Source organism: Hyperolius riggenbachi, chromosome 5 (assembly GCF_040937935.1).
Source record: "Hyperolius riggenbachi isolate aHypRig1 chromosome 5, aHypRig1.pri, whole genome shotgun sequence".
NCBI lineage: Eukaryota > Metazoa > Chordata > Amphibia > Anura > Hyperoliidae > Hyperolius > Hyperolius riggenbachi.
Window position 1 is genome coordinate 397,910,712 of NC_090650.1, and position 24,172 is coordinate 397,934,883.

Sequence of the window (24,172 nt, forward strand, 5' to 3'; positions counted from 1 at the left end):
AGGTCCCTGCCCTTGCGAACTTACAATGTAGAGTGTTGGAGACATTAGGGAAGGAGACACAGGGGTTAGTGGATGAGGCAGTAAACCTCCAACACCATCTGCAGAAAAGCATAGGCTTGTCTGAACAGGTGTGTTTTTAGAGAACATTTGAAGGTTTCCAGGCTTGAAGCATGACGGACAGGCTGTGGCAGAGAGTTCCAGAGGAGAGGTGATGCTCGTGAGAAGTCCTGGATGTGGGAGTGAAAGTAGGTGACTAAGCTAAAGGACAATAGGGTCCCTGGAAGGAGAAGGTTCTGGGTGGGATGGGATCTGGATAAGCAGCTGAGAAAGTTTTGGTGCCAGTTACAAAGTCTATGTAAAGAATCGATCACATATGAAGTTATCATGCTTTATTGTCACACACACAGCACTGAATTTCAGTAGAGTTAAAGAGATTCTGTAACAAAATTTTCATCCTTATTTCTTCTATCCTATAAGTTCCTATACCTGTTCTAATGTGCTCTGCCTAACTGCAGCCTTTTCTAGTTGCACAGTGGCTGTGTTATCTCTGTTATATGATCTAATCTTCTCTCCTCTGTCGGCTCTGTCGGGCTGAGGCAGTCAGGCTGGAATGCGCTGTGCTGCTTGCGATTGGATAGAAGCTATACACACCCTCTCCAGGCCCCCTGCACACTCTGTATGATTTACACACTGAGCTACTCTCAGCCTATCACTTGCTATGTCTTTTGTTTGTAAATACTGCATAAAAATGGCAATTACAAGCCAGGATTGCAGCTGTAAGGCTTGGTGGTGTATTCTCCACAGTCAGCATGCAACGCATGAGCTGACGTGGAGGAGGTACACACACTAGCACAAGGAAACAGGCTATCCCTAGTATAGTGGAGGGGAGGACTGACTCCAAAAGGAGATTGTGGCGCACAGGGCCGGTGCAGATCCGACAGCCACAAACAATGCTTTCGCTATAACGTCTCAGCGCAAAGTAGCGCTGAGCGCATAAACCAGAACTGAGGAGATCAGGACAGGTAGACAGAATGAACGCTTGCTAGCTAGCCGACAGCAAGCGTCCACAACAAGACAGACTGGAATGAGGCAGCCAAAGCGTAGCGGCGATGGCGTGCCTCACAAAGACAGGACAGGATAGTCAGGAATTAGCAGGATCAAGATAGATGAACGTAACACAGATAAATATACAATAAGTATGTTTTCCTGGCGTATTACAATTACAGCTATCAATGAAACTATTTGTAACGTCTGACTAACATATGTATATATCGGCAATGAACCGATATATGACATAAGCAGGAACACTGACTTAGACTGGAGCAATACAGGGAACAGGACTCAGAAGGATTCGCTATCTCTTCGCAGAGATGAACGCAATCCACAAATGGTAACAGAACAGGATTCAGAAGGATTCGTTATCTCTTTGCAGAGATGAACGCAATCCACAAACGGTAACAGAACAGGATTCAGAAGGATTCGTTATCTCTTCGCAGAGATGAACGCAATCCACAAACAGAACCAGGAGCAGGGTAACTACCTCAGCACGGGTGATCACGGTACGCGCAACCTACCAAAACGTGCTGGAAAGCTGACTAACTGCACACAGGATATAAACAGTTCGTGTACGTATATATCAGCGACACAGATGTATCAACGTAACACGAATACAAGGAAAATAATAAACGTGCTGGTATGCATATATATTGGCAATGAACCAATATATGATGCAAAGACCAGCAAAGTATCTTTAGAACAAGAAACACGATCGGGGGCTGAAGCGACAGCAAGACAGGCTTAAACTGAAGCTATGAAAACCCGAGGAGTCCTGCAGGAAGCAGATCTTTATACTGAGGTCATCCAATGGGAGCAGACATGCAGATTCCCACACAGGTGAATGATAATCAGTCACAAGCTGACAGCAGGGAAAGGCAGACAAAGCTATGCAGCTTGCATGGAAAGAGATCAGAACTACCTGAGCTGCAGCACTACTACTTCCAGCAATACCTGCTGCAGCAGCGATCATGACAGCAGCAGGGAAAGGCAGAAACAGCACAGCGGGGCCCAGGAGAACATAAGGAATAAAATGGTATGCTTTTTATTGTAAGAATTTTAGAGTACAGATTGTCTGTCTTTAAAGGGACTCCGAGCAGTGCAAAAACTATGGAAAGATGCATATCATTTTAAAGCTCTCTTTCTCCTCTTTCCAATGATATAGAAACCACCACCCTACGCCTTTTAGTTTTCGCTATTTTCGCGATTGACATTGCCGCGGCTTTGATCACGAAAATAGAGAAAACTAAAAGGCGTAGGGCGACGATTTAGGGGTCGTCAGAAAGAGGAGAAAGAGAGCTTTAAAATGACATCCATCTTTTCATAGTTACATTGTATTACACAGGGCGACTTTTTCCTAAAGTCAGCAGCTCCATTCAGCAGAATATTGCTGGGAATAATGGAATCAGTATACTGCCTGGTGCTAAAGATACTAGAAATTCTTCTTTCAATGTTTTTGAAACATCTACACAAATAAGCATTGAAATATTCTGCTTTTCCGCCCCACTATGGGTTTCCTGCAATGAGAGATTCATTTTGCAAGGTGTGGGAATGCTAAAATCCAGTGTTCTCCCCAGAGCCTTTCAGCTGGGCGGAGCGCCCACCTGACCCTGCCCTCCCGCCCGGCTGCCGTTTGCCCTGGTGTGTAGCAGAGTTCGGCTTCTTCCTCCTCTTGAATCATTACAGCAGCAGCGGCTGTGCACTGTGCAGCCAGCTAGCTGTTATTCAGGGAGATATCTCCGCCCTCTTCCCCAGCTCCCTTCGTAGTGTAGAGGGGCGGGGAAAGGTCCTGTGAAGTTGCACACACAGGACAGATAAACTACCGCGGGACGCCTGGCTCTATTCATGATTCCGGCAAAGCTCCTGTCATAACGGGGGAGGGGGGCTGTCTCGCAGCCACTGCTGTGGTAAATTCCTTTTATATGCAGACAGTATTAGCTTCAGTTGTACTGTCCTCACTAATGCACACAGAAGATTTCTGCGGAGAGATTATAACAAAGGTGACATTACTGACCTTATTTCTAGAAAATAAAAAAAAAAGCAGTTTAGCTGTAATTTTATCTAAACTTGGAAATACTTGTAGTTATTGCAGTGTAAACTTCAGAGCACTTTATTCAGCAGGTGTGTCTGTGTGCATACATTGTGTGTGTGTCTGTGAGGTGTGTGTGTGTGTGTGTGTGTCTGTGAGGTGAGTGTGTGTGTGTGTGCATATATTTGTGTGTGTGTGCGTGTGTGTGTGCGCATATATTGCGTGTGTGTGTGCGCATATATTGCATGTGTGTGTGTGTATATATTGCGTGTGTGTGTGTGCATATATTGCGTGTGTGTGTATATATTGCGTGCGTGTGTATATATTGCGTGCGTGTGTGTGTGTGTGTGTGTGTGTGTGTGTGTGTGTGTTTTATCCTGGGCTGCCCCCACCCATTCAGTAGTACCTAGAATATTCCCTAACCCCCCACCCCACCCCCAATACCCAGTGTGATTCCGCACCCAGTTTGACCCTCCCCACCCGGCTACTTTTTCGTGCCACCCGGCTGAAAAAATATTCTGGGGAGAACACTGAAATCCATGGGGCTATTGGCATGCATATGTAAATGTTAGGAGTAATCACACCCATCACACTAACAGCTGACAGCAATGCAGGGCAACTTTCCCAATGAAGCATATTGAGAGGTTCAGAGACGAGATCAGAACTACACCCCACCAAAAAAACGAATACACACTTTACTAATCCATATCACTCACAATGTTGCATTGATCATTGTATCATTCAAATTAGCTTCCATCTCAATTCACAGAATTCTAAAAATTTCCTATGCCAGGTCAGGCCACAATGCTGTCTTTATACGCCCTAACACAATAGCCTGCAGGCCACAGGACTTTGGATGGTCTCTGAACCAATCTTTGCTGTCTGACCCCTCCAATATTAGCCTGGTGGAAACTCATTTACAAGATTACTTTCAGCTAAACCCAAGCAGTAGCGAAATCTCAGAATTAACAATCTGGGAACTCTACAAAGCGACCCTCAGGCCACATACACACATCAGACCATAGTCTTTTGAAAATGAAAGATCACAGACCAATTTGACCCCCCTCCATGTAGTATGAGAGCCATACCTTCACAGTCTTTTCTGTGGAGCTGAACTCCCCATCAGAAAAAAATCTTTGCAAGATGCTGCACACAAAGATGCTGTACAGACACAAAGGATCAGTAACTGCAAAAGATCTGTTCCTGCCAAAGATCCGTTCCTGCAAATTGCATTCATAGTCTATGATATCTGCAGATCATCATACACACCTTGTTTAATTGACATTCATCTGCAGATCAGACAATTATCTGCAGATCTGAAAATCCATCCTGGTGGATCTGATCTGCAGACGAATGTCAGTTAAACAAGGTGTGTATGAGGATCTGCAGATATCATAGACTATGGATGCATTTTGCAGGAACGGATCTTTTGCAGGAATGGATCTTTTGCAGGAACAGATCTTTTGCAGATACTGATCTGTTGAATGTGTACAGCATCTTTGTGTGCAGCATCTTGCAAAGATTTCTGTCTGATGGGGAGTTCAGCTCCATAGAATAGACTGTGTAGGTATTGCTCTCATACTACATGGAAGGGGGTAAAATTGGTCTGTGATCTTTCATTTTCAAAAGACTATGGTCTGATGTGTGTATGAGCCTTCAGGGGCCATTTCTACGATATTCAAATTCAAAATAGCATATACAAGTAGTCCCAGCCTGTCGCTTCTGTCAGATTTCTACTACCTACTGTAAGTGACAGCAACATAGGAGAAAAGTAATTTATGGCTCATTTTACTCTGGAAAAAAACATACTTCTTATTTATCTATGTTTACACATATTTTACATGTTACAATTTTTAACCATAGTGCCCTTTTAATAACCAAAATGTGGTTTTGCGTGCTTCTTTGGTTATTAAATCATTCATCGCACCTAATCGTGGAATTTTGTGGATACAGACTAAATTGCATAGGAAGGGTATTCTGTAGGACTGCGTGACTCTGTTCCCAATATTAATGAGTTTGCAGTGCTCTGTTTTTGCTTTGCGTTGAGAATGAAACTTTGATTCCGCTGAGATGCAGGGCTCTATTCACGCTGAAAGGTGAAGATTTCAGAGGGGTGAACAGTTTTTATCGGCACAGTACAAATGACTGAGCACTCTGATGATGCGGCTCCTGTGATCCGCAGCTCCTGCCCTGCTGTGAAATAAGCGATATCCAGTGATGTGACAGACTAGCAGATAATGCACAGGTCAATAGTGACGCTCTCATCACAGCACACATCTCTGTGCAATCTACAGAGAAGGGGCAGAAGTCATTTTTCTTCCAGGCGCACAATGCTCATCCATCAAACCCCCAATGGCAGCCCATCTATCTGCCTCCTCTTTTAGTATGAGGATCGCCAGCTTACACAGCACTGGTTTACTGCAAGTGACTCAAACCTGTCACATCAATACTCAGTATTAGAAGCAGCATAAATCTGGGTATTCAGAGTTGCATGTACTCTGTTCCTTTATGTACCCACATACTGCCATTGTAAGGGGAACATCGAGCCAGTCCCAGCCACTAGGTCTGAACGATTTTAGGAAAAAATTTAATTGAGTGATTTCTTTCCAAAAATCACGATTTCTATTCTTGATTTCCTTCAAATTGAGCTTTGTTCCCCCCCTCTGTGTCGTCTCTTTGTGCCCCCTTTGTGTTCACTCTGGGTCTCTCTCTGTACCCCCTCTGGGTCGCTCTCTGTGCCCCCTCTGGGTCTCTCTCTGTGCCCCCTCTGGGTCTCTCTCTGTGCCCTCTCTGGGTCTTTCTCTGTGCCCCCTCTGGGTCTCTCTCTGTGCCCCCTCTGGGTCCCTCTCTGTGCCCCCTCTGGGTCTCTCTCTGTGCCCCCTCTGGGTCTCTCTCTGTGCCCCCTCTGTCCCCCAAGCTGTGGCAGTGCTGGATATACCTTCCAGCCCAAAGTTCAGTGATGCCCGCATATCCACTTCTTCTCCTGTATGATCTAATGCATTGCATACTTCCTGTAGGTCATGTGACATACAGGAATCAGGAAGTATGCCGTACACAAGAGCCGGCAGACGGCGATAGAGGCCGAACAGTGTTGAGCTTTGTGCGTAAGGTATGTCCAACACTGCCGATGCTGCGGGCCGCACTCGCCGGGACTTGGGGAAGTATGAAACCGCTTCTTCAAACTTCCCCTACGCGGAAATGACGTAATTGCGATACTCGCCGCTTTGACGATTCTGAAATTGTGATCTTGGTGATCACGATTGCAGTTTAAATTCAATTTATCTTTCAGGCCTACCCTGCAGCCTCTGCTCTAATGTCCCCACCACAGCTACTGTAGAAGAGGTTCGGTGGTTCTTGTAGGGACCAAGAGCACTTAAACGAGAAATAGAGAGAGATCTGGGGCCCGATGGTGCAGTATCGTAAGTGATAGGGGGACGTTAGTATATAGTACTAGCAGACCCAAGCCCATTTGAAAACAGGCTCTAGGGTCTGTGTTTCTCGATGCCGCCCGCTGCATGTACTGCGCACGCACACCCGGCCGCCCGCTCACACGCCCGCCTGGCTCCCTGGCCCCGTCCTCCTGTCTCTGTGAGGCTGGGTCCATGCTGCGCACATGCGAAGTACCAAAAAGCACGGACCCAGCTACACAGAGACAGCACACACAGGGACACGGGTTAAATTATAGAGGATTATATACTCACAAAGGTGAGTTGCAGTTCCTGCAACAACAATAAGCCTGAGTTCACAGTCCGCGTTCTGTGCTCCGGGTCCTGCCGGATACTAGACTCCTGTAGTTCAATACACTTTTCAGAAAACTGTAAAGCTATTACCTGCAAAGGAGGTCTAACTGATAAAAGAGTGAGGTGGAGGCGCCAAAATATATGGGTTTTAAAACTTTAAAACATAACATGTAAATGAGAGGCAGTCGCTTACCTCTCCAGAAGATACAAACACCCGTTCAACTGGAAAAATGTTTATCAGAAAAAATTACAATGCGTTTTGCAGATCATGGCCTGCTTCCTCAGGTCAATGCAAAATGTAAAAAGTACCTTAGCAGTATAAGGAGCAGAGTGCGGCGAGGCGAACAGCGGCGATCGAGCACGGAACGGCGTTGATCGGAATGCACACGCAGCTAGCAAAGTGCTAGCTGCGTGTTGCAAAAAAAAAAAGTAAATCGGCCCAGCAGGGCCTGAGAAAACCTCCTGCGCGGCATAGCCCGAGCTCAGCTCGGGCTTACCGCCAGGGAGGTTAAAGGAAACCAGAGATGAACACTTTGGCACAAAATAAATATATCCCTCCGATAGATTTTACAAAAAACATACTATACCTGGTATTTTCACTGCTCTGGTGTGCCTTTTTTTTTACTAAAACTCCATGCAAAACACAGTTCATCAGAAAAGCATGTTATTTAGCGGGCTGTGTGCAAAATGAAATCACCATTTCTAAATACCTCTTATGACTAACAAATATAGATAATAAAAAACGTTTTTCAATATACTCTTACATTAGCAGCTCCTCCCATCTCATCACAGCTCTCTGCAGTATACAGAACAGGAAAGCAGAGCCAGAAGGGGGCAGGCTTGGGCTTGAAAAGACATCAGAAAAGTCAGACTCAGCTATAATGATTCCTGAGCAAAGCCAGACTGAATGCTCAGTCGGGGATTCTATCGGGGCTGATAACAAGCAGTGAAGGATGAAGCAGAGAGCAGGGTAGGTATTTTCTCTAATGTACCCACTGATATATAGGGTGAAATACATGAGGATGCTTCGTCTCTGGTTCACTTTAACCATCACACTATATTTAACCAACTGCTGTCCAGAAGAATTTGCGCTCCACACAAAAGCTGAATGGACATGTGTGACAGAGAACATGCGGAAGCATAGACGCAGTGAGAATGTCAATTGTATAATAAGATATGTGCTGCTCTGGGCTCTGTTACCATGCAACACACCTGACACAGTGTGTGAAAGGGCCCTTATCCTCATCTATTACACTGCAAAGGAGGTTTCCTACTGCAAGCAGAAAATACATATTCACATCCGATAGATTTCTGTCAGATGCCTGTCAAGCCGAATCTGACAGGAATCCATCTGATGTTTGCCACACACAAGGAACAGATTTCCAACAGATTTCAGAATTAAAACTATTGGAAATTGCTCTAAATGCATTATTGGACCATTAGATCCAAAGCAACTCTATGGGCCATCGATCTACAGCCAGCAGCAGATCGACCTAGATTTTCCATCCTGTCAAATAGATCAAATTGATCGAAATCGGCCACAAATCGATCGATTTGATAGAATCGATTTCTGATTGATTGATTCTATAGGATCGATTGATGGCTGAAATCGACCAGTGTATGGGCCCCTTTAGGTATTGTGGTTGAAAAATCCATCCGTCCACCCACCGTCCCCAAATTTTATCAAAAACAGCCGAGTGGTCTCTCGACACATGTGAACATTAGTCCAGTGTTACAATCTGATTGAATTACTTTTAGCGAAATGATCAGACTGTTCGCCTGATAGATTGCCTGCAGATCATGTGTACATGGACTGCACCTGCAGATGCTGCAAGCTACAAGGAAGAGAAAATGTCCTGTTTCTAGTATAAGTTGTGCCTGAGACCTTTCCTACCCTGCAAGATGTCCCAGAACTTCCCCAGGAACAGATACACAAGTGATAGTTCCCACATGAAACCTTTATGAGACTAATCATTTCAAGGAAAAGAACAATTAGAGATACAGTAATGAGATTAATGGGTCCCCAGGAAAATTAGACATGTAGCATTTCTATTACAAATGAGGGCTTGCTGCCAAGAATCGCTGATCATTTTGCATGAAGTGGCCTTACTATTATTTAATATCATGCAGACAATTCAGCAGCTAAGGCTGCAACATCAGCTGGGTAGAATAACTTTTTTTCAAACTAGCAATGCAAAGAGACAGCCCCTCGCTTAGTCCGATAATGTATATACTCGAATACAAGTTGGTCTCGTGTATAAGTCGACTCCATATTAAACCCTCTTAAGCTGGAATTTTTTATTGACTCAAGTATAAGTCTACTCAGCAAAGCTAATGGCTGCACTTGGGGCTCAGGAGGGGTTAATGACTGCACTGCATACAGTATTGCAGCCATTAACCCCTCCTGTCCCTTAACTGCAGCCAATATCTCACGAATGGGGAATTATCTCCGTGGTCAGTGCACAATATGTGCGCTGACACTGCAGAAACCCTCCACAAACGCTTGGAAAAGGGAGCCCAGTAAATGCACCAGTAGAGAGGAATTCCAACCGGCAGATGGAGCTGTGGAGTGCAGAGGAATAAACCCTCTGCACTGCCACAGATTCCAGATAGGAATTGTACGAAGTGAAGCTATACAGGGCAAGATAGCCTCTCGAGAGAGAGTGAGCACAGAGACAGAATGTATGTATGTCCACCAATCTAGCTGCCACCGGGCGACGGTGGACACACAACAGCGAAGACTAAGTAGGAAAGCAATCGCAAGAATGGCGATTGCTAATAGAGACACAAGATTGAGTAAAGACAGAGCATTGGAAGAATAAGGACAGGACCAATAACAAACTGTAATCCAACACGAAGGAGAAGACAGGACTAGCTACACGCGGTCACCACACGCAATAGCGACAAAGCGCGTGCAAGGCACGGTCACCGCACGTTAAGCGCAACAGCGACAAAGCATACCAACCCTGACTAACCAATGAAACACGAAAAACAAAAACAAACAGAGAACGCGAACGCTTGCTTATCGGTTGCCTCACCCAGACAACAGCAAGCGTTCGTTCCAGACAAGAGAGACAGGAGGAGTAACCAGTAGCAACCGCAGCTCTGGCTATACTCCAAGACAGAATACAGAAAGATCCACCGCCTCTAACGCTAGGGCGAATGCGATCCAAACAGACAGAGCGATTCACTGGCAGCCGCCGTTGGAGCAAGTGCAATCGCAACATATAAGACAGAAAAAGGCAATACAGATAATAAACAAGCTGACTGCACTAGGAGGAATGCTAGTGCACTCCCAAGGATAACTACTCTAAGATAATATTAGCAAACAATTAGCAGAGGGCTGAAACTCAAGGTAAGTCTAGCAGAACCAAACCTTTATGACCAGCAGGGGATTCTGGGAGGAAATGGCATTTATACTGCAAGCCTTCAAAGGAAGCAGATAAGCAATTTACAAGTGGATGCAAATCTCTCACCAGAACAGCAAGTCTGAAACTTGCAGAATGAAAACAGGTCTCTTTTCCAGGGACTTGCAGCATGCAGACCTGAAAAATGGTCAAAAAGCTGCCTGCCTGTGCAGACAGCAGAGCAGATGATTATACAATACCTCCTCCAGGCCCCCAAGTGCAGCCATTATTCACTTCCTTGTATGCAGCACAGTATTTCCCCCCTGCCCCTTTCCTTGTTAATTGTTGTGGCCAGGACTTTCAGACCTGTCCTTTTACTGGCATTTCCTTTCCTCAAAGTATCACTTACCACAGGGTACATTGCTGCAAATGGGAATGCCACTATTAGTACACACATAACTCAGTGAGCTCAGTGTTGCCTGTGACTCGTGTATAAGTCGACCCCTATAGTTTTAAGAAGTGAATCAGACCTAAATTTCTAGACTTAGGCTCGGTTCAAATTAGGTTTCGCCAACGGAACCGGCTGTACGGTTCTGTGGTCTGTTCCACTGAACGTAAAATAAATGCAGCAGGACCTAATTTTTCGGGCCGTTTCACTCAGCAGAACAGAAACGGAAGGTTTTGCAGCATAATAGGAACCTATGGAAGCCGGACATTTTACAGCACACTGACTGTAAAAATGGACAGTTTAAAAAAAAACGCAGATGTAAACTGGACCTTCTACTTCAGTATATATAGTATGTATTTTTCACTTGCAGTAGGAAACCTCCTTTGCAGTGTAATAGATGAGGATAAGGGACACTGTGCCAGGTTTGTTGCATTGTAACAGAGCCCACAGCAGCATATATCATATTATAGAATGGACTTGCTCACCATGTCTATGCTTCTGCATGTTCTCTGTCACAAATGTCCTGTGAGCTTGTGAGTGGAACGCAAATTCTTCTGGACAGTGGTTGGTTGTAGTGGCTGGATAGTATACTGGTTAAGTGCTCTGCCTCTAACACAGGAGTCCTGGGTTAGAATCTTAGTTCAGCCTGTTCAGTAAGCCAGCACCTATTTAGTAAGGAGACCTTGGGCAATACTCCCAATCACTGCTACTGCCTACTGAGTGCACCATAGTGGCTGCAACTCTGAACTTTGAGTCCACCAATAGAAAATCGCAATATAAGTGTCTTGTCTTGCCTTCTTTCCCTGTACACTAACATGCATTGCAAGATATTTTTAAGGAAACCGGCAATTTGGGCGCATAGTCGCTATAGACCCCAATATAAATTGTAGTTATGGTGGCCCAGACTGGACAATTTTGGCACCGGAATTTGGCTATTATGTAGCTGAACTCCAGCTATCGACGGCGGTAAGGAAGAGTGGGTGCATGGAGTTCAGGTATACTGTACCCAAAACTCCAAATAGAGGTGGAGATAAAGGCAGCGGTTACCAGAATTTGGCTACTACAGTGGCTTGCAAAAGTATTCGGGCCCCCTTGACGTTTTCCACATTTTGTCACATTACTGCCACAAACATGGATCAATTTTATTGGAATTGCACATGAAAGACCAATACAAAGTGCTGTACATGTGAGAAGTGGAATGAAAATCATATTCGATTCCAAATATTTTTTACAAATAAATAACTGCAAAGTGGGCTGTGCGTAATTATCCAGCCCATTTTGGTCTGAGTGCAGTCAGTTGCCCATAGACATTTCCTGATAAGTGCTAATGACTAAATAGAGTGCACCTGTGTGTAATCTAATGTCAGTACAAATACAGCTGCTCTGTGATGGCCTCAGAGGTTGTCTAAAAGAATATTGGGAACAAAAACACCATGAAGTCCAAAGAACACACCAGACAAGTCAGGGATAAGGTTATTGAGAAATTTAAAGCAGGCTTAGGCTACAAAAAGATTTCCAAAGCCTTGAACATCCCATGGAGCACTGTTCAAGCGATCATTCAGAAATGGAAGGAGTATAGCACAACTGTAAACCTACCAAGACAAGGCTGTCCACCTAAACTCACAGGCCAAACAAGGAGAGCGCTGATCAGAAATGCAGTCAAGAGGCCCATGGTGACTCTGGACGAGCTGCAGAGATCTACAGCTCAGGTGGGGGAATCTGTCCATAGGACAACTATTAGTCGTGCACTGCACAAAGTTGGCCTTTATGGAAGAGTGGCAAGAAGAAAGCCATTGTTAACCTCCCTGGCGGTCTATTAAGATCGCCAGGGCGGCTGCGGGAGGGTTTTTTTTTAATTAAAAAAAAACTGTTTCATGCAGCCAACTGAAAGTTGGCTGCATGAAAGCCCACTAGAGGGCGCTCCGGAAGCGTCATTCTGATCGCCTCCGGCGACCAGAATAAACAAGGAAGGCCGCAATGAGCAGCCTTCCTTGTTTTGCTTACATCGTCGCCATAGCGACGAGCGGAGTGACGCCATGGACGTCAGCCGACGTCCTGACGTCAGCCGCCTCCGATCCAGCCCTTAGCGCTGGCCGGAACTTTTGTTCCGGCTGCGCAGGGCTCGGGCGGCTGGGGGGACCCTCTGGCAGCACACGCGGCTGGCAAAGTGACGGCTGCGTGTGCTGCTTTTTATTTCGCTCAAATCGGCCCAGCAGGGCCTGAGCGGCGACCTCCGGCAGTGATGGACGTGTATAGTCGTCCATACCGCTGAGGAGGATAACAGAAAAGCATAAGAAGTCCTGTTTGCAGTTTGCCACGAGTCATGTGGGGGACACAGCAAACATGTGGAAGAAGGTGCTCTGGTCAGATGAGACCAAAATGGAACTTTTTGGCCAAAATGCAAAACGCTATGTGTGACGGAAAACTAACACTGCACATTACTATGAACACACCATCCCCACTGTCAAATATGGTGGTGGCAGCATAATGCTCTGGGGGTGCTTCTCTTCAGCAGGACCAGGGAATCTGGTCAGAGTTCATGGGAAGATGGATGGAGCCAAATACAGGGTAATCTTGGAAGAAAACGTCTTGGAATCTGCAAAAGACTTGAGACTGGGGTGGAGGTTCACCTTCCAGCAGGACAATGACCCTAAACATAAAGCCAGGGCAACAATGGAATGGTTGAAAACAAAACATATCTATGTGTTAGAATGGCCCAGCCAAAGTCCAGATCTAAATCCAATCAAGAATCTGTGGCAAGATCTGAAAACTGCTGTTCACAAACGCTGTCCATCTAATCTGACTGAGCTGGAGCTGTTTTGCAAACTAGACTGGGCATGGATTTCAGTCTCTAGATGTGCAAAGCTGGTAGACACATACCCTAAAAGACTGGCAGCTGTAATTGCAGCAAAAGGTGGTTCTACAAAGTATTAACTCAGGGGGCTGAATAATTATGCACACCCCACTTTGCAGTTATTGATTTGTAAAAAATGTTTGGAATCATGTATGATTTTAGTTCCACTTCTCACGTGTACACCACTTTGTATTGGTCTTTCATGTGGAATTCCAATAAAATTGATTCATGTTTGTGGCAGTAATTTGACAAAATGTGGAAAACTTCAAGGGGGCCGAATACTTTTGCAAGCCACTGTATGTAAATAGCGGCAGAAGTTTGTTAGTAGTTCAGCTGTGGCTCAGAGTTCAGGTACAATGTACCCGAACTCCAAAAAGCATCAGAGATAGTGGTGAGGGTTTCTAGATTTAGGTTGGAGGCAGCGCAGGGGTAAGTAATTGACTTTGTACTATAGCTGTAGCTTTAGTGTTCAGTGCAGGTGGGGGGCAGGTGTTAGAAGTAGGTGGGGGTATTGAGGCTCGTACACAGGTTCAACAAATCCGCCCTATTGTCAACTGATTTTGGTCTGTTGGACGACAATCAGGTATGGTGGCAAACAATTAGACAAGCGACTAATAACTGGATCAACTCACACAACTGGTATTGTTTAAAAGGAAATAAATATGGCAGCCACCATATCCCTCTCACTACAGGTTCCCATTAAAATACAGATAGCAGACTATAAATTGTTTTAAAAAAAATACAGATAGCAGACAGGCCTGGTTGCATAGCAACTCACCTGTCCCTGCTAGCAAGCTGCTCCATTACTCCATGTTTGCTCATCTTCAGCCTAGCAGGGGAGCCTCTTCTTAGTGACCCGGCCAATGTTCTAACATAATGGCATGCGTTGGGTCTCTGAAAACATGTGGCCAGCAGGGATGAAGATGGGGAGCAGAGACAGAGCTGTTGCTAGCAGGGGCGTAACAATAGGCCCTGCAGCGCCTGCGCCCGCGGGGGGGCCCGGCCCCCCCCCTGGGGCCCGCTCGGGGCCGTTTTTTGGGGGCTGGAGGGGTGGCAGCATGAGGGGAAAGCCTTGACCACAGTCGGCGGGGAGAGGGGAAGTTCCCCCCTCTCCCTCACCTCGGGGCTCTCCCCTCTGCGCCCCCCTCCATCTAGTGAATGTGTATGGGCAGCGGGCAGCAGCGGCGGAGGGATACATACCTCCTTCCTTGCGTTCCATCGCCGCCTTCTCGCTCTAGCGGCTGACGTCACTTCCGCTTAGTGCTCTGAAATTCTGCAGGGGGATTTTCAGGTGTCTGCTGCCCACATTACGATTTTCTGGTCACTGCTGCCCACATTGCGATTTTCTGGTGTCTGCTGCCCACATTACGATTTTCTGGTCACTGCTGCCCACATTGCGATTTTCTGGTGACTGCTGCCCACATTAGGATTTTCTGGTGACTGCTGCCCACATTAGGATTTTCTGGTGTGTGCTGCCCACATTATGATATTCTGGTGACTGACTGCTGCCCACATTAGGATTTTCTGGTGACTGCTGCCCACATTACGATATTCTGGTGACTGCTGCCCACATTAGGATTTTCTGGTGACTGATGCCCACATTGCGATTTTCTGGTGACTGCTGCCCACATGGCGATTTTCTGCTGACTGCTGCCCACATGGCGATTTTCTGGTGACTGCTGCCCACATTGCGATTTTCTGGTGAACTCTGCCCACATTACGATTTTCTGTCCCACATTACGATATTCTGGTGAACGCTGCCCACATTACGATTGTCTGGTGAATGCTGTCCACGTTACAATTTTCTGGTGACTGCTGCTCACGTTACGATTTTCTGGTGACTGGTGCCCACATTACGATTTTCTGGTGAACTCTGCCCACATTATGATTTTCTGGTGAACTCTGCCCACATTATGATTTTCTGGTGAACTCTGCCCACATTATGATTTTCTGGTGAACTCTGCCCACATTATGATTTTCTGGTGAACGCTGCCCACATTACGATTGTCTGGTGAATGCTGTCCACGTTACAATTTTCTGGTGACTGGTGGCCACATTACGATTTTCTGGTGAACTCTGCCCACATTATGATTTTCTAAAGGCCCACATTACGATTTTCTGGTGAACTCTGCCCACATTACGATTTTCTGGCCCACATTACGATTGTCTGGTAAAATGCTGCCCACTTTACAATTAATTTACAGTGAAACGCTGCCCCATTACGATTATTTGGCACCTATGGGGGGGGGGCCCCATCCAAATATTCGCAGGGGGGCCCAGTGATTTCTAGTTACGCCCCTGGTTGCTAGGCTGCTAAAAACTTTGCAGGGGCCCTGGTGAGCACAAGGAGGGGGGGGGGGGGGGATCAGCAGCTGGGGCGATTGCCCAGGTTGCCCTATGGTAGCACCGACCCTGCTCTAACTAATATGCTGAAAGGCAGAATTATTTGATCAACCGACCTTAAGAAAAATTGCTGAATTGCTGAGGGGTCAATAAGCATATGGCCATCAGTAGCTTTCTCTGATTCCAGCATCCTTTGTTAGCCATGCCATCACCAATAATATAATTAAGTAAACCACAGGGTGATCTCTTCATAGTAGTTTATTACAGTCCTTGATGCTCTGTCTATAGAAGAAGTACAATGAAAACGTGGGCAGGCAGCTGAGTAGATCTATAGGATAAGTCTATGACAACCACTGCGCTCTAAGTATTTTTCCTCTGATGCCAGTGCCTCTTTAATGGGTGGCCTTTGGCCCCTAATCACTTGGTGGCAGATGGGGGTGCCCAGAAGGGTATTATCTCTCCTAAATAACAAACTGGAAGATTAAATGCCTTTTGTGAGAAACAGCATTGCTGCCATGCTGCCTTTTTGGTGATTACCACCAAGACAGGAGATTAGCTGCCTGTGACAATGACAAGCCGATTTGTGGGCCTCAGGGACTTAGACAACAAGGGGGGATTCTGAAGACTGTGAAATCCACTGAATACGGCTGTACAGTTGTAAGGAAAATAAGAACACAGCCAATGTAACAATTGGTTACAATACGGCCATGGGTCTACATCCCCAATGAGCTTAGTGCTGTAAAGCATTGTTTCATTATACAATTACCATAAATACTGATGGTTGATGCACATGATTTGAAATGTTATGTTGAAAAGTATTTTTCCATTGAAATCTGCAGCTAGACAAAAATAGTCCTAAGCTTACAGGAAGCTCAAATTGTTGTTCTTTGCAATCTTGGCAAACAGAACTCTGTGTGTGTACTCTGTTTGGAGTATGGTTTCCACAAGACTGCCCACTAAAGGCTCTTACTTTTCTGCGGGAGTAAAGTAGCTGCACAAAGCAGGAGCTATTGCTACTCAACACCTGGACTAATCTTTTGACTGTCAGCAAGCCAACACTTCAATGTCCCAGTCTGTGTTGTAAGTGCATATAGCAACAAAGTAATTAAGCTGACAACATGTTTGCCACTGAACCTTGCAGTAAATTGCCATTGACCTGAAGCAGTAAACTCTGGTAAAGTTGCCCTATGCAGGGAGAGTAGAACAATGTCATTGTTACTAGCACGGAAGGAGCTCTGGCTGTTAGCCCTTAGCACCAAGTGCGCTACTAGGGTAACGTCTGTATTGCTATGATAACCACAGTAATATTCATAGGACTAAGGGTTAGATGTTTCCCGTGCTAGTAACGATACAATTGTGGTGTGCTCCCTGCGCACGGCAACTGTACCGAAGTTTACTGCATCAGGCCCATAGAAAGTCAAACTGAAAGCACTGAGTTTTTTTTCTCAACAGAAGTGGCATAGTGGATAGCACTCTCGCCTTGCAAGGCTGGGGGTCCCTAGTTCAAATTTGGGACAGGACACTATGTCATAACCTTCTCCTGCCTGCTGGTGGCAGCATTTGCATGGACTGCCCGGACTTTTATTGTGCCACCAGCAGAGGGCTCTGTGGACTATGAGCAGCCCTGATTTTCTGCAAATTATCACATGCATCCTTTTATCACATGGACTATTTAACTGCTGCCTCTTCCCCCTGCTAATTGCCCGAACTTTGAGCTCCCAGGCCTGAGCTTCTGGACACCCTGGTTCCTATTCCTATTTTCTGTGTATGCCTTCCTGTTGCCGAACCCTGTTTATTCTGTCTGAGACCTTGCATTTGCCTTATCCCTGGTACTGTACTTTTTCTGATAACCTGTTGCTGACCTTGCTCTCCTGTGATTTCCTCTGATATTCCGCCTGATTCCTTTGTACTGCGAATGATTGTATATATTACCTTTGTATATTTGCTGTATATATTTAGTCAGTTAGACAGTCAGGGTGTTGTATATAATTGTCACTGTTTGCCAGGTTGTTTGTATATATTGTGTGCTGTGCTTAGGTTTGCATGATATTGGCATTCATGTTTGTATGTACGCCTGCATCTGCAATAAACCTTTATTTTTGCACTTTATACCCTGGTTCCAGTGTCTGTATACTGAAAACTGTGGTCAAATCCTGTTTCTCCATTCAGGTCTGTGGGGGAGATTTATCAACACATTACCGATTGTTTTATCTTCTTAATCTGTTCTAACCAGCAGGGAGAACAGTTCTGCATGATAATAAGAACCTTCTTAAATCCTAGGTAATAGTGGCAGTTTGGCATGGATTTCTAGAGCTGCACTACAGTTAAGAGAAGTGCAAATCCATCCCTACACTGGCGCAGATTAAGAAGTACTCGATAGCAGTACTACAGATGTAGAACTGCAGGCTAGACATGATTGCAGAGTGCAGACTGTACATGATTTGTGATGTGCTCCTCCCACCTGCTGAATTCCTCCTCAGAGCCTGCTGCTATCAATACAGCAGGTGTGTTGGTTACCTCAGCAACAGCAATTCCCCTCACACACTGCACTGTCTGAGAGACCTTCCTAGCTCCTCCTATTTTACAACAGTTTTAGAAGGAATCTGCACTAATGATTTCTTAAGATGCCTGAGACAGTTCTGCACGGATTTCTAAAAACCTACCAATATTTTGTCTCAGACACTCTGGATAAATATGGCCCAGTGACACACTTATCTGCCTGGAGTTTGTACGCTCGCCCATGTTTTTGTAACTTTCTCACATACGTGTGTTCAGCAGCCATCCCACATCTGCTAAAGATCCCTGACCTCCGAGCACTGCCCCATAGCATTGCTCTCCTCCATTTTCTGCTTCATTGTGCACCACTTGTTGTCCCAACACCCTCTGTCATAGTAACATATGTTTTGCTAGCCTGGAGGCTAGTGACGCATCTGTACAGCGTACACACTGCTCTGACACCAGAGGGATCGAGTACCATTCCCTGCCGAACTACGGAAATGCTTCAGTGTTAGACTCTAATAGCATCATTAGACTATGACTATGGTAGAGATTAGACTGTGTTCTTTTTGAGCTTCTTTGCTTCTATGTGCTCTGCAAAGTGCTGCGGAAGATGCCCTTTAACAAATTATAGCGAGAGTGGCCACATTAGTATCAATAAGGATAACTACTGAGAGATTTAGAAGCAAACTTAACAGGTACACAAGGGAAAACATATACTAGCAGTCACATATAAAGAAAGTCACAAAAGGCACTGGTCCTAGCAAGCGTCAGACAAGGGCCGCTTCCATCAGACCGCTACGGTACCCCATAAATATTCAAATGAAGTCTGCAGATGGAAGACAAGACTACAATGAAACAGAGTACACTAGTATTGTTTCAGCATTACAAAGAGCAATGCAAGCAGCAGGACTCCAACTGGACCAGAAGGATTTAGTATTTATATAGAGTGCTGACATCTTCAACAGGCCTGTACAGAGTATATATTGTCTTGTCACTGAACGGTCTCTAAGGGGCTCACAATCTAATCCCTACCATATGTCTATGTATGTATCGTGTAGTGTATGTATTGTGATTGAACTGCTAGAAACAGAGGCGCCACAATAGAATAAAATATGCTAAAAGCAGTTTAAAACGGGAGGTAGTGGAGGACTTACCTCCCAAACAGACTCAGAAAGTCGAGATTCAGGACAAATCAGACTAATCAAAAAAGCTCCAACAGGCAATGCGTTTTGCAGGTATCCACCCGCTTCTTCAGGCAATAAAAAGAGCAAAAGTTGCTGAACTTCAAGCCAGAAATAGCACCTCCATTTAAAATAATTGTTGCCACATTTTATTCTATTATGGGGTCTCTGTTTCTAGCTGTTCAATTACCAGTAGTCCAGCCTAGGTGGACCCTAATTTTCCCTTTAATTTTTTTTCAACATCTATGGAATACGACATCTTAACGCAAGTGGGGTCGGGTCTTAGCTCCCCACCTGTCTATACAGTGGTTACCGAGATGGTAAAACATCTTGAGGGTATTACTTCATACTTGTGAGTAGTATTTCACTACTTTAATATTGGAGATTTTGGAAGCCAATCAATTTATCTGTATGTTTTTGAAATGAGGGGGGGAGGGGGGAGACCAGAGTGCCCAGAGGAAACCCATGCAGACACAGGGAGAGCATACAAACTCTATGCAGATAGTGCGAGTAGCTCTCCCTTGCCCTATGCCAGTCCTCAGAAGCTCCCTGCGCCTCCTTCACATGTAAATGCAAGGAATAGTACAGAGGTTCCAGTGACTCATGGGAGAGGAAGCAGCTCTCTGATGACTGTTCCTTCGTGTCGCTGATCATGATCACAGGCTGCGGAGGAAGCAGCAGAGCGTTCTCCAGCCCAAGTCTCAAGCATGCCTAGGAACAGAAAGCTGTTAAGAATATGGTTATATAACCACTGAACCCTAATCTAATCATCTCATCAGATAATGATTCACTCCTTAGGGCTGCGTTTTACACCTGACTGCTTTTTAGTTTTCAGTTTCAAATGCGCCTACATTTCCAATTTCTGGGCGGAAATTACAATGCTGCAATAGAATGACTTGCTGTTGGCTAGGAGGAGAGCTGCTAGAGACTATCATTAGAATAGTTAGGTAGCTCCAAGCACCGAAGCGTATACATTTAAAAAGGGTGCTGCGGTACTTTGGGTGACGGAGAATACCGCTAGTGGAATATCCGTAAAATTACAGATTTTCTGCTATTGGCAGTGGCTATTTCTGATATTTTTACCAATATTTTAACAACACTTAACCTAACCCTCTTCTTAAAGCAGCAGGGACAACCACACTATCCCAGGGGAAAACACATATATAAGTAGATACATTCCCGCTCTATGTATTGTACTGTCCACATTTTGATTTCAGTGAATTTTTTATAGCAAACAAAGATAAAATTGTTCCAAGTATTTTCCATCTTTACTGCCTCTGACTGAAGCCATTCCTGATGTCATTTCCTCCCTTACTCTTTTTTTCCTCTCCTAGAATCTGCACTGTCATATCTAGCTTGCTTTGCAAACACATGTGAGCACAGCATAGATTGTATTTCAGCAGTTTCTGCAGAGGGGTGAGGTGTATTTCCTTCTTGTTTGTTTTCTTGGGAGGGGGGTACTCTGTTACTAGAAGTTTGTAACAAGAGTTTGCCATGGTGGGCTGTAACTGAATGGGGGAAGGGAGGAAGCCATTAGTAACGGAGTCTGTCATGAAAACTATTACTGGGATCTGTCAAGGGATTTTGTATTGGAACATGGATGCTACCAATTTACTGAATGTTATTTGGGAAAGAAGCCCATCAAGTTTTGTTATTACAATGCATAATTATTATTTGGGTGACATTCTACTCCCTGGTTAAATAAAACATGAGGGGCACATGCTGCCTAACTTTTATTTGGGGGGGGGGGAGGGGGGATATATGTACAGGCTGACCTATTGCTATACTCAATTTTTATAGGCCATGCTTCACTTCAACGGAACCAATTTGAGACTACAGCTTTAAAGTAAGCCTGAGGTAAGGGGAAAAGGTTGGGTTTTATCTACCAGGGGCTTCTTCCAGCCCCCGTAGTTCCTTGTGTCCTCTGTGTCCCCTCCATTGCTCTGTAGTAAGGTCCGCAGCCTCACTGGTTCCTGTGGATGCCCCCAGGCATGTGCCCAGGCATGTGCGGTGCTGGCCGCACACCTCCTCAATGGTGTTCCCTTAGCCGGGAGCATTCTGCAAGTCTCAACCAGTATACTCCCATCCAGGGAGTGAGATCAAGCAGATGTGTGGCTGGGACGACGTGTGCCCAGTAGCCCCCAACTCAGCCAGGCGCAGACTGTAACTGGGGTGACAGCTGAACAAAAGAGGAGACCAAGGAACCTAAAAGACTATGAGGGGGGGGGGGTGCTGAAAGAAGCCCCGGGTAAGTAAAACAACTTTTTTCTTGTGCTTACTTTACATTATTGAGGCGCCCCTCAACCCCCCTCCCCTTCACACACACAAGCACACACGCACGCACACACACAAGCACATGGGTACTGTCTCAGTGATTGCGTGTTTGCCATAGGAGCTGTTTTGCCTAGATGCTCCACTGGTTGGGCTTTTCCTGTGCATGTTGACATAGCTTTAGTGATTCATGTAAAGCGTGGGTTGTTCAGTGACGGGTCCACTGTGCTGTTCACAGATTAGGCTGTGCTCTGCTCCCAGCCTGTACACAGTAAATAGCTGCACCATGGGACTGTAATCTCGGAAAGTGATTCTCCTCTGTCAGTGTAATTTATCTGGAACATAAAGCAATGCAATCATCCCATACATCCGCACTGGTACGCAGTGACAAGGCTCAATAGACGTTTACACGTGTGCAATGCGGCAGCATCACTCCTACTTACTCTTCTCCGCTACCTTTTGTCCTGGTTGTCTCGGGAGCTCGGGTGCTTTGCTGTCTCCGAAAGCTTATTACTTAGATGGCTCATGACAGGGGAATGGGCTCTCGCTGTCTATTATGGCTAATGCACTGTATGCAAATACAGAAGCCTATTTTAATCAAACTAATGTCAAGCCGAGTATAATGCATGTTCAGGAGGGAGTTTTCAGTTTAATGGCTCGCTGACGCTACGGTTTCTTTCTAGCTCCTAAAATGCCTTTTGTTCTCAAACTTTGAAACAAAAGGGTAAAGGTTTGGGTTACGTCATACTTGCCTTACAAATCATGCATTATGTAGTGGAGCTGCCACACATGGATTCCACTCAAGATGTACGTTCAGGAAGGAACGAGGGAGTATTGAGAAGCAGAGGGAGTGACGGGCTAAAGTCTGATATCAGGCATGGTCACTTCAGTAGAGGTCTCATTAAAGAGGAACTCCAGTGAAAATAATGTAATAAAAAGTGCTTCATTTTTACAATAATTATGTATAAATGATTTAGTCAGTGTTCTACCTACATTCTGACATTTATCACATGGTGACATTTTTACTGCTGGCAGGTGATGTCAGTGGAAGTAGCTGCTGCTTGCTATTTTTGGCAGATGGAAACAGCTGCAAACAGCTATTTCCCACAATGCAATGAGGTTCACAGACAGGAAATTGCCAGGACCATGGTCCTCACAGTTTCCTGTGGGAGGGATTTCACCACAATATCAGCCATACAGACTCCCCTGATGAGCCGTTTGTGAAAAGAAAAAGATTACTCATGTAAAAAGGGGCATCAGCTACTAATTGGGATGAAGTTTGTTAGAATGTAAGGCCTCAGTTGCTTTAACTGAGTTTAGTCAAAGGACTTGATTTGCAGAGTTTCCCTTTAAGCAGAGTTTCTCGGAGAAGAAATGATGCAGTCAGTTACAAGGAACCTGTTCCTTGTGGAAGGCCACATAATGGGTTATCAGGTCTAACTGCTCCGACCATTAGCCGTAAGAAACGGTAAACAAAGCAGATATTTACAAAACATTGCATTCTTTGCAACTAGGTTATAAAGCAATGGAATATTAATTGATAAGGTGGGTCACATGCCCATGCCCGCCAATTGTAGGCTTGGGGGTATGGCTCAGATGTCACATTTAACTCTTTGGTGATCGGTATTAAAGCCGGGGACAGGCTGCAGAGAGGCCCTTCTGCTTCGTGTGACTGCTGGCTTCAACCCTTTACTTTTATTTATAATATGTCTCGTCATCTTATCTAACTGTATGCTGTATATAGTCCTATGGGCCACGCAGTGTAGATATCACGTAGTCTAGATGTAACTTAGTATAGATGGAACATAAGCTAAACCCTGGTTGCCATTCACCAGGAATGGAACCAAGAGCTGTAACGCAAAGGACTTACTACAGAACAAACTGCTTCACTAAGATGTAACCACATGTACTGTATATCTGTTTACTGAATAAACTCCTGAAACTTTGAGGACGCCTAAGAATTTCTATCTCCTATGCTGTTGCTGTGATTAGAGTCAAGTTATCTCACTTCCTGTGAGTTGCAGCTCTAATGAGTTGCTGGTGCCGGAACAAAGGTGTAGTGTTGTTGCCAATAGCAACCAATGTATAGTTTCTTACAAAGTTAAATTCTTGGTCACGGTCTCTCTTCAAAGCAGACCTGGATCTCTGCTGTAAGACCAGCAACAGCATAATCCCCTTTAATCAAAAACATTTTTGTTACAGCTGATACAAATCCTGCAATAACTCTGCAGTGTGTACTTCCTGCTTGCAAGGAAGCAGACAAAGGGTTAACATCCTGTGTTTACAAATTAGCAGCTGTGTCAAGGCAGCCAGCTGACATGGCTGAGAGATCAAATTACAACTTGTGATTAAAGACAAATGAGGTGGGTATTAGGCAGGATAAACTCAAGTACATACAGGGTGCATT

At 45.2% G+C, this 24,172-nt stretch overlaps 1 protein-coding gene across 2 annotated transcripts in view; it reads right to left on the reverse strand.

The window, feature by feature from the left end:
- The window catches only part of ARHGAP39 (Rho GTPase activating protein 39), a 314,835-nt gene that overhangs the window by 57,351 nt on the left and 233,312 nt on the right, over positions 1-24,172 (reverse strand). The window lies entirely within an intron of this gene.